Source organism: Rhinolophus sinicus, linkage group LG02, assembly GCF_036562045.2.
Source record: "Rhinolophus sinicus isolate RSC01 linkage group LG02, ASM3656204v1, whole genome shotgun sequence".
Classification (NCBI taxonomy): domain Eukaryota; kingdom Metazoa; phylum Chordata; class Mammalia; order Chiroptera; family Rhinolophidae; genus Rhinolophus; species Rhinolophus sinicus.
The window spans coordinates 172,024,336-172,035,136 of record NC_133752.1 but is presented as its reverse complement, the minus strand read 5'-3'; the positions used below and the strand labels follow the sequence as shown (position 1 = coordinate 172,035,136).

Sequence of the window (10,801 nt, the reverse complement as noted above, 5' to 3'; positions counted from 1 at the left end):
AGAACATGCAGCAAGTAAGTAAGATTCCAATTCAGGTAGTAAGCCTTCAGAGCCCATTTTTTTAAGCACTAATATTTGTCTGTCTCTTATGTTATAGTACTTAGAAACTTCAATTTTCCTTTTCAGCTATTCCTTTTTCCAGTTTATTCTATCTTTTTTTTAAAAATTGGGGAATATTGGGGAACAGTGTGTTTTCTCAGGATATCAAGTCGTCGTTTTCAGTCTAGTTGTACAGGGAGCAGCTCACTGGCCCATGTGGGATTCGAACCAGTGACCTAGGTGTTATGAGCACTGCATTCTAACCACGGAGCAAACTGGTTGCCCACTGGTGGCTCAGCTCCAAGTTCAAGCAGCTCCAAACTCAAGCTGTTGCCTCTCACTGGTCCACGTGGGAATCGAACTGAATCGAACTCGGTGTTATGAGCACTGGCGCTCCAACCACTGAGCCAAGCGGCAGCCCACCTGAAGCTCAGCTCCGAGCTCTAGCCGTTGTTTCCAATCTAGTTGTGGAAGGTGCAGTTCACTGGCCCACGTGGGAATCGAACCGGCAACCTTGTTGTTAAGAGCTCACAGTCTAACCAACTGAACCATACAGCCACCCCAGTATTCTATTTTTCAAAAGTTCTGTTTTCCTTGTTTAATTTCTGCTCAATTGCTACAACTGAAAACATTTATTTATGTTTATTATTTTAGGTAGTTTTGGGTTTTGGATTTTTTTTTTCTGTCAGAAGTTCTGAGATCTTGTTTTATTCAGGCATTTTTTTCTAGAAGCATATTCAGAAAGTATGTATAAAGAAGGCCATAACGGTGAGTAAAATATGGAAATCTTTCAGTTGTTCTGTGCTAGACCAAGCAGTTCCAATCACATACTTCCACTAGAGGTTGTATCCCTTATATTCCCCATCCTGAATATTCCTCCTACCATTGAGTCCACGTCAGTCCCCAACCGAAGAACCCCTGAATCTCTCCACAGTCCTACAACTAGAAGATTAACATCTTACAAAGTAGCGAGTATTCAAGCCTGCTTCTATTTTAATTGGTCAGTACCTAATGCCACAGGGATTGATAATTATTTTGAATATCATCTTACCTAGAAGTTGAAACTATACCTTTTTTCATTCTTCAGTGTCTTTGAGTTTCTGTTTTATCTAACTTGAATTCTCTTTGTTTTGTGCTTATTCTGACAACCACTTTTAGTTCTACATTATGAGTCAGGTCAAATATCACCTCTTCTATGAATTTTTGCTGTATACTACAAGAAAGATTTAGGTCCTCTTGTTTTATATTTCTTTTATACTTAGTGTATACCTCCATGACAATACTAATTTCATATTATTTATCTGTATATATGACTTATTCCCCACTTAGAGGCAGTGTCATTTCCTGTGGGCATCTCCAATGCTTAGAATAGTATGTGAGTACATAATAAATACTATACTTGTTGAATGAAGAAACAATGAATTGGTTAGGTCAACCAACAGGTAGAATAGCTGAAGAGACTATAAATGTGTGGTTGAGAATATCTGGGGACAATCAAATACAATAAAATTGTCTAGTTGAAGACGTAGGGAGACAAGTCTAGAATATCAGCATATCTAAGAAAATAGATCAATTGTTGAGTTAGTGCTGAATTATTTTTCCCTTTGCCATTAGCCTAGACAGTTGAGAGTAAAGTATTATAAAAATGATTCCTTTTTACTTGCTTATAGAAGATATACAAAGAGAAACCTAATGGATTCTATTATCCCAATCCCATTTCTCTTACTATAGAATGTAACTTTTAATATCAATGTCAATATTTGTGATTTACTGAGCATTTATTTTATAATTGAGCACCTATAAATTGTAACATAAATTTGTTATAATTGAGCCTCTATTTGAAATATATTGAACACCTATGTACAATTTTCTGTGCTAAGTACTTTATAAAGCCTAGCAATTAAGCAATACAAGTGTTATTTCCTGACTTAAACCTTTTAAGTGATTCCTCATTGCTCTCACAATAAAGTCCAGCTTTTAGGTAAGAAATCTATTAAACCAGTTTTCATCTTAGAGATTACCTTTTAGGAAGGCATTACTGATTCTCCAAATCTGGATTAGATGATATTCTTAAAAGCCACCCAGCATCAACTAAGTTAAAAGGCCCAAATTATAAAAACCAGTGTCAACCACCCTGCACTAGTTTCTTAATTATTTACAAAACCTGTTCACTTTTCTGTCTTCTCCACGATAGTATAGATTTCTTGAGGATAGGCATCTAATATAGGTCTGGAACCGAGTGATTGCTAAATACTAAATGAATTGATTAATTTAAGGGAGAAATTACATTAAAAAACAATAACCAAACTTTATGATCTATTTGTCAAGCTTTTCTTGCTTTGCATAACACCCTTATTCTTATCCTATCTTTTTGCCTTCCCAGCCGATTTGAACTACAGGAATTATCACCATTTTAGAGATAAGAAAACTGAGTAACACACTTATTCCACGTAACAGGCAAGTAAGAAGAAGTACTTGGGTGTAAGCCCAGATCTCCCAAAGGAGTAGCACCTTCTCCACTACCTCCCGTGACTTTCATTAAGGGTTGGCTCCCACTATAAAATTGCATATAAGGAATACAACTTCTAGTGGAAGTATGTGATTGGAACTGCTTGGTCTAGCACAGAACAACTGAAAGAAAAGATGTGTTTTCGTCATTCCTTCATTACTTATACTTAGTACACTTAGTGAATTTTTAATATAAATCAACATACTCCAGCATTTTTGAAAATCTTCCCCTCAGCTCGTTAACTCTCACCTACCTGTTTCCTTCCTTCCTTCTTTCTAAGACTCATAGAGGGCGCTCAAAAAGTGCTACTCACTGGTCGAAGTTCCACTGAAAAACACCTCACACTGCAACTGAAAGGCACAGCGCCACCACCTCAGACTTCCTTCTCTCTTCCACGACAGGAGGCGTGGCCAATTTCCCTCATTCAAATAAAAAAAAAAATAAGCCAGGCGATTTGCATGGGAAACGGCCAGTCCGAGAGCCTATTGGCTGATAGCGCAGGGGGCGTGGTCAACATTACGACCACTGAGCCCCGCCTATAGTAATTTGCATAACGGCCCCGCGCGTGCAAGGGAGAAGCGGGTTTGTTTTTGAATCTGCGGCAGCGCGGCGACGGCGGCGCGGCGGCAGCGGCGGCGGCGGCGCGGCGAGTGAAGCGCGCGAGACTGAGGAGGCAGCGTTGGGGACGGCTACGGGAAACGGCTCTCTGGGAAGGATCTTGGTTCCCCCTCCCTCATCTCGCGACCCGAAAGGTATATGTGCAACCTAGGGGCTGTTAGAACCATATTTTCTTAAATTACTATTGTATTTCTGAAGAGTCAAGACCGCATTATGGCGGCTGCGGGAGTTGTGTTTGCGCCTGCGCGGTTGCGGAGCTGCGGGCGGCGCTGCATGGGAGCACGTGATCTTGCGGGTCCGGCTCTAGCTGCAGTTGTGCAGCTGGCGGGGCGGTGGCTGCGCAAGCGCAATATTCATTTTCAAGATCTAATGTTCTTGCTGGACGCCATTTGGGTTCTAGATTTAATTTACCTCCTTCTAGAGGGGTTACATTTTGTTACCCTAAAATTCTCACATTTTTCAGGGAAAACGTTTCTTTTATGTTTTACTTTTGTACTGACCTCAAACTGTTTTTTTATATTTCTCCGATTCTCTGAGAAGCTGTAGACTTACTTTCTGTAAAAGTGATCGTCACTGGTGGTTCTTGATTATAATTTCACTTTTAGTGTGTTGCTGGATTTCAGTTTATATTTAGGGAGATAAAGATCAGCACCTAGTGGTGTTCTCACGGGAAGTGCATTTATTTGAACTGCATGTTTGCAATTATATTTTTAACCCTGTTTTACCAATACTGTTATGGAATGTTTACAAAAGACAAACAATTTGAGTTTTGGAAATATAAGGAGGTCTTGTTTAAGAAGTAATCTTAATCTCCTTGGGTGTTTATTTTTTTAAAATGTTTGATCCTAATTCAAGGAAGTTCCAATTTTAATCAGTTTGTTCCTCTTATACATGCATTTGAGTTTTACATTTTTTCAGTCTCTGGTCACTTGTCTATTACTGCTTCAGTTAGATCATTTTTGTTACTGCTTAAAAATTAAGCCATTTTCTTAGCATTTTGTTTGTTATAATACATAAAATATAACACTTGGTACATTTTTCTGATAAAAAACTCTGCAAAGATCTCCCACCTACACTGAGGCCATTATGAGGAAGTGAACCATCAATAAAAATAAAAACAAATTAGCTGATTAAAATAAAAAGTTCCCCATATACATACGTGTGAGATAAAATTGTTGTGTTTGATCTTTTTTAAAGTTATAAGTGTGTTCCTGTTTTTACTTTCTTAAAGAAGGTAGTTATAAGTAAGTTACTGATTATTTGACTTTAAAATGGTAGTGTCATTATATGTAAATCTTATATAACACCTCTGGGAGAAGTTTTACACGATTTGATATAATTCTACCATTGTGCAAATTATTTCTTACTGTTCTAAAAACTTGTAAATGGTTTTCATAAACTTCATTTGTGGTTTGTCTATGTAACAATTGGTGTTTTGGTTGGTTATATAACTCAAGTTTAATTCAGTCACCTGTCAGATGAAGAAGTGGTTATTGCTTTGTAATCTTGGTTGCTTTAGGGACGTTTTTATTGCCTAAAATAAGCACCATTACTAAGTATTAAGATGTAATTGACAGGAATACTTGTGGTTGGTGGATTTTAAAAAAAAGTGACATTATATACGAATATGAGATAGAATGGAGTGATAGGAAAAATTCTCCTTTATTCTTAACATGACATTATATACGAATATGAGATAGAATGGAGTGATAGGAAAAATTCCTCTTTATTCTATTCTGACAATAAAAATTTGTCGTTCATGTAATTCCTGGACTTCTGAAGTCTTCTACAACAGAACAATATTTAGAAGGTAGTTGTATAATCTTCCCTTTTATACACACCCCTCCCCCACCTCCTTTGACATTGTTTCTGGTGTTTTTTAGAGTTGAAAATATGTTGTTTTTTCTGTATTAGTGAGTATGTGTATACACATAGATATTTAAGTTAAGAAAAGAACTTTGATCTCAGGGCATGGTAGACTTTGCACTTCCATAAAAGTGAAATGTTTTGGTATATATACATATATATGTATGTATATATATACATACATATACATATATATATACATATATTTATGTACGTATGTGTGTGTGTGTGTGTGTATATATATATATATATATATATATAGAGAGAGAGAGAGAGAGAGAGAGAGAGAGAGAGAGAGAGTTTGAGAGTTTAATTTAAGTGTGTTTTTCCAGGACCCATCAGCTCCAAGTTAAGTAGTTGTTTCAATCTAGTTGTGGAGGGTGCAGCTCACAGTGGCCCATATTGTTAAGAGCACCGCGCTCTAACCAGCTGAGCTAACTGGCGCTCTAACCAGCTGAGCTAACTGGCTGCCCCTGGTTTATATATTTAAGCTGATGTTTTTATTTGAATATACAAATGATTGCCTTGTAGATTAATGTTAAGATTATAAGAGGTACTTGAAAACACTGAAGAACATAATGTACAATGTAAATATTTATTGATAGGTCAATTTTGCTGTCATGTTTGTTAAAAAGGCAAATACAATTCTATAAACTTAAAACTAAGATTGAAGAATTGTCTGAATATCCACTATTTGTTCATTTGTACTTTATCAATAACAAACATATTTTGAAATTGTGGTTTCATAGTTGTGATGCCACAAAATTTTGACACATATGCAGCATATATAAATATTAAAACTAGGTCACGCTACGCAAGAATGAAAGTGATTGGGGTCATTTAAAATCTTTTTAGTTTTATGAGCTTAAAGCCTCATAGTATTTAGTTTAGAAATAAAAGTTTTGATGGGGCGGCTGGCTGGCTCAGTTGGTTAGAGTGCGAGCTCTCAACAACAAGGTTGCTGGTTCAGTTTCCACCATGGGATGGTGGGCTTTGCCCCCTGCAACTAAAGATTGAAAACAGCGACTGGACTTGGAAGTGAGCTGCGCCCTCCACAACTAGAGTGAAGGACAACAACTTGGATCTGATGGGCCCTGGAGAAACACACTGTTCCCCAATATTCCCCAATAAAATTAAAAAAAAAAAAAAAAAAGACAGAAAAAAAGGTTTAAGTCATACACCATTAAAATAGTCTCTTTTTCCCTTTAAAGTGTAATTTAAATGCATGATGGATATATTTAAACATTTTTTACTTATGATAGCACATTTGAAACATGTTGAAATTAATTAGCATTTAGAAATAATTGCCCTAAAAGTTTTGGTAATTTATGTGACTTTTCCTTGGTTGATTATTGATCGGTAACAATTGATCAGTTTTTTATTTGGATCATAATCTTATTCCTGTTCTTTAATTTAGTATTATAGATATTTTCCCATTTTGTTATTCTTTTAAAATATTTTTAATGATACATTATATTGTGAAAATATCCCAAATTATCAGATATTCTTCAAATATGTTTTTAAATGGCTACATGATGTCTCTATTTAGAATGTTCTGTGACTTACTAAACCTTTCTTTTCTTGTTGACCATTTTGTTTGTTGCCCATTTTTCTATTATAAATGCTACAGTGAACATCTTTGTACATGAGGCATGATCTGCATCTCATAATATTTCTTTGAAATTAGTATTGCAGAGGGCTTTTAAAGTAATTTACAAAATTGATAAAAACTTAGCTTTTTTGAAAAACATTTCCCATACCTCCATCAGTTTGGTGGTTGAAAATAGTATCTCATTAACTTCCTTTTTTTCATATTAACTAGTGAAGTTGAACTGTTTTATGTTTAATACATATATGCAGTTTTCTCATTTTGGGTGAAATTTTTGAGGATTTTTAGTGTATTTTTCTATGGTGGATGTTAATGTTTTTCTTGTTTATTTGTAACAGCTATTTATGGATATCAGCCTTTGGCTTTTCATTTTTTTTTTAGTTTATTTTTAAATTGCTCATGGTTTTACATATTCAGAAGTGTTATATTTTTATGTAGGCAAATGCACTGCTTTTTTCACTTGTGATTTCTTCCAGGACTTTTCTGCCTAGAAAATACTACATGTTGTGAGATGAATTAAATGTTCATCTATTTTATTTATTTTTTTCTAGATGTTTTAATGATCTTAACAAAAATTACGTTTTAATGTATATGGAGTTATTTTGACATACTATGTAAAGATGGGTTGCTAATTTCCATTGTTTCCAAATATCTTGTTTTCTTACACTTTTGTGCTGGTGATCCATCTCTTACTGCTTTGAGTTGCTTCTTTTGATCATAACTTGCAAGGTTTGAGCTATCCGTTCTGCTTCCTTTACTAGGGATAGTTAACTGGGAGTCCATTGCCCTTGGAGTTCCATAGGTAGGCCTAAAGAGTTCCATGGATTCCTTGATGTACACAATTTTATGTGAGTGTGTATATATACAGTTTTCTGGGGAAACAGTTACGGTTTTCATTAGCTTCACATAGGAATGCAATATAAAATCTAAAAGCAGTTTAACAACCACTGTATTTGAGGCCTTATTCATATAGCAGTACCGTATTTTATTTGCTGTAGTGCTATAGATTATGTAAATGTATGCAGGGACAATACTCATAATTCTTTTTCATGGTTTTTGGATTTTTTTTAGCTAGTCTTCCCTGTTTCTGCAGATGAACTGTAATTCATTCGGTTAAGTTTTTAAAAAGTCAACTCTTTGAGGTTTTGTTTAGAATTCCATTAAACCTAAATTGGGGTGAATTTAAATCTTTGTATTAATAATATTTGTTTTTCTTTATTCATGAATATGATACACTTCCTGCATATCTCACATAAAATGTACTGCTTTAAGAACTCTGTGATACCTATTACTTCTCACTAAGGTGTCATTTTACTGGTTTTCCTGTGCTTATACAATGTTAATAGGGATGAATTGGTAGAGTATATAGGACAGCATACATTTCTATTTTTAATCTGCTTCAGAACATGGTGACATGATGATAGTGCAAGTCTGAAGCTACAAGTGGAAAAAATATGTTGCTAAGATAAAATGTTCTATAATATTTGAAAACCAAAACTTTTTTTCTTTGGTTAACATACTTTTTTTTTTTTTTTAAATGGGGGAATTTTGAAAAGTTATCTAATTCAATTTCTGACCAGAATGGAACTTAATACTATACTAAAGGTAAAAGTTTTTGGTTTTGGTCTGTTCGGTAACATCCTTATAACATTTTAATGTTATAAGGATGCTTCCCTAATTATTTGTATAAATTCATTCTCCATTAAATCTATTCTTTGTGCTGATTGCATTGACGAGTATAGTCTTGATTAATAATGGTGTTTTCAGCTGTAATTCTACTTTACTATTTTTATAATGGGTATAGGAAAGTTAGGTTGTTGCTAAAATGTTTTTATTGAACTAATGAAACTTCAAATTGATGGAGGCATGAGAAGAAGAAACCAAAGAAGTAAAGATATAAATCAAATGGTAAAATATTATTGGCTTTATGAAAATAATTTTAAGAAGTAGGTAGAAATGTTAAAATATTGGCTTCTCTTAAGCATTTCCTTTTTTTTAAATGAAAAATATCCATCTTTGTGTCTTTTTCAAGTAAATGTGCTCACAGAAGTTTGTATGTTTTACTTTTTTTGAATCACCTTTGCCCTTACCTGAGAACTATTCCTAGTTCTGACAGATAATACTTGATTTTTTCAGACTGTAATAAGTGAGAACTAGCAAATTTTGGACTGAAGTGCTACTTGAGAAAAACTTATGGATAGTGGTAAGAAATGCTGTGTAACTAACATCTTGATAGTGAAGAGGTGTCGGATTTCAAGTGTTAGAAGCAAGAAGGTAAAATCTTAGTTTTGAGGTTATTTAGTTTGGTAGTCAGTATTCCTAGAGCTGAATCAGTATTTATACCATGTTTATTATGGTAATTGATATTCTCATTAATGATTCTATATCATAGAGACTGTTTAGTTATGTTTAACTTGTTCAGGAAAGCAAAGAAATGCATGATTTAGTTTAGAAAGTTTTCTATTTATATTTTTTTTAAGTTTTGAGGTATTGGAAAATTCATATATTGACATGCCTAGTTTTTCAAGGGAGTCACATGTAGAAAGAATTTTGAAGATAAAGTTCTTGCCTTTGCGTTCCTAACAGTAGTGGGGCATATTATAGATAAAAATTAGTATTTACACAACTAATTCCAAAAATATCATCACGTAAATCTGGGGAGCCATTGTCCCTGTCAGTTCCCTAAGCATCTAGAAATTACCTATCTATTAGTGGAGCTTCTGTTTTTAAAATTCTTGCCTATTTGATCTTGTTATATTCTTTAGAGAGCCCAAGATTTTAAAAATTACTTTACAATGTTCTTTCTCAGATTGTCTTGCAATCTACAGGGTAAATCCAATAGTTGCCCCTGCCATGTTAGCTTGTTCAAAACAGAAAAGTGAGTTCCACAAAATTAAACTTTGTTTATATGTGCTTCAAGTTGCACGGTGTAATGGAGACAGTATGAGTGCTGAGCAGCTCTTTAAGTTTTTAAGTCCTACAGAATGAGATCAGGGCACTAGATTTATACAATGTGAATGTTTGCAGTTTTGAATTTTTTTTTTAAAACTTTTTTAAAAAATATATTTTTAAGTGTGTTTTTCCAGGACCCATCTGCTCCAAGTCAAGTAGTTGTTTCAGCCTAGTTTTGGAGGGCGCAGCTCACACTGGCCCATGCGGGGATTGAACCGGCAGCCCTGGTGTTATAAGCATCATGCTCTAACCGACTGAGCTTCCCGGCCACCCCCAGTTTTGATTTTTAATCATTTGGATTTTTGAGTCTTAAAGGTAATGACTCAGGCCTCTCCTTGGCCACCTTCCAAAAAAATGTGGCTGGTTTAAGAGTATAGTTGATAGTGCCTTCCTGAGCGTCTTTATAATTGGACCTATATAAACATGAATGTCTGGGAAATGAAGATGACCTATTAACTTTACCATCAAAAATACTTATTCAGAATGTCTGCAATTTTTTATTGCTCAGAATAGTGTGAAAAATGTTTTGTATTATTTTGTATCTAATAGCTGAGAATAACTAACTGCATACCCTTTAGTTTGTGAGAGAGGGCCCCTTTGTATAATGATGATGTGAGGTAGTAGTGTCATAATGTCTTTCTATATAGATAATCCTTTCTCCCTTTCTTTGTTGTTTGTATAGCCCCTGTGTTACTTTGTGGAACTATTGTCTTGGTGGGTAACTAGACATTATGTGTATACCATGTTCCCCCGAAAATAAGACCTAGCCGGACAATCAGCTCTAATATGTCTTTTGGAGCAAAAATTAATATAAGATCAGACCGGGTATAATGTAATATAATATAATACAATATAATACACAGTCTTATTTTACTATAAGGCCAGGTTTTATGTAATATAAGACCTGGTCTTATATAATATAGTATTATATAAGACCAGGTCTTACATTAATTTTTGCTCCAAAAGATGCATTAGAGATGATTGTCCAGCTAGGTCTTATTTTCGGGGAAACATGGTAGCATTCTGTGGCACTTTTACATTCTAATAAGAAATCTGAATTGTATGTTAGAATAGTGATTCTCAGAACTGACAGCTGTAAAAAGATCTCTTCTTGAGTCAGTAATTCTCAAAGATAATACCTTCTTCCATTTTGTAGAAAGGTAACCCTGAAGGTGGGAAGTGAGTCTGTTTCCGGGACCAAGAGAAAA

General features: G+C 34.6%; 1 protein-coding gene across 1 annotated transcript in view; it reads left to right on the top strand.

Moving 5' to 3' along the window:
• The first annotated feature begins 3,098 nt into the window (after positions 1-3,098).
• ATF7IP (activating transcription factor 7 interacting protein) overlaps positions 3,099-10,801 on the top strand; it is a 115,387-nt gene continuing 107,684 nt past the window's right edge. Inside the window, exon 1 of the mRNA XM_019744727.2 lies at positions 3,099-3,300. The gene's annotated coding sequence lies outside the window, so the exon portion shown is untranslated. The remainder of the gene's footprint in view (positions 3,301-10,801) is intronic.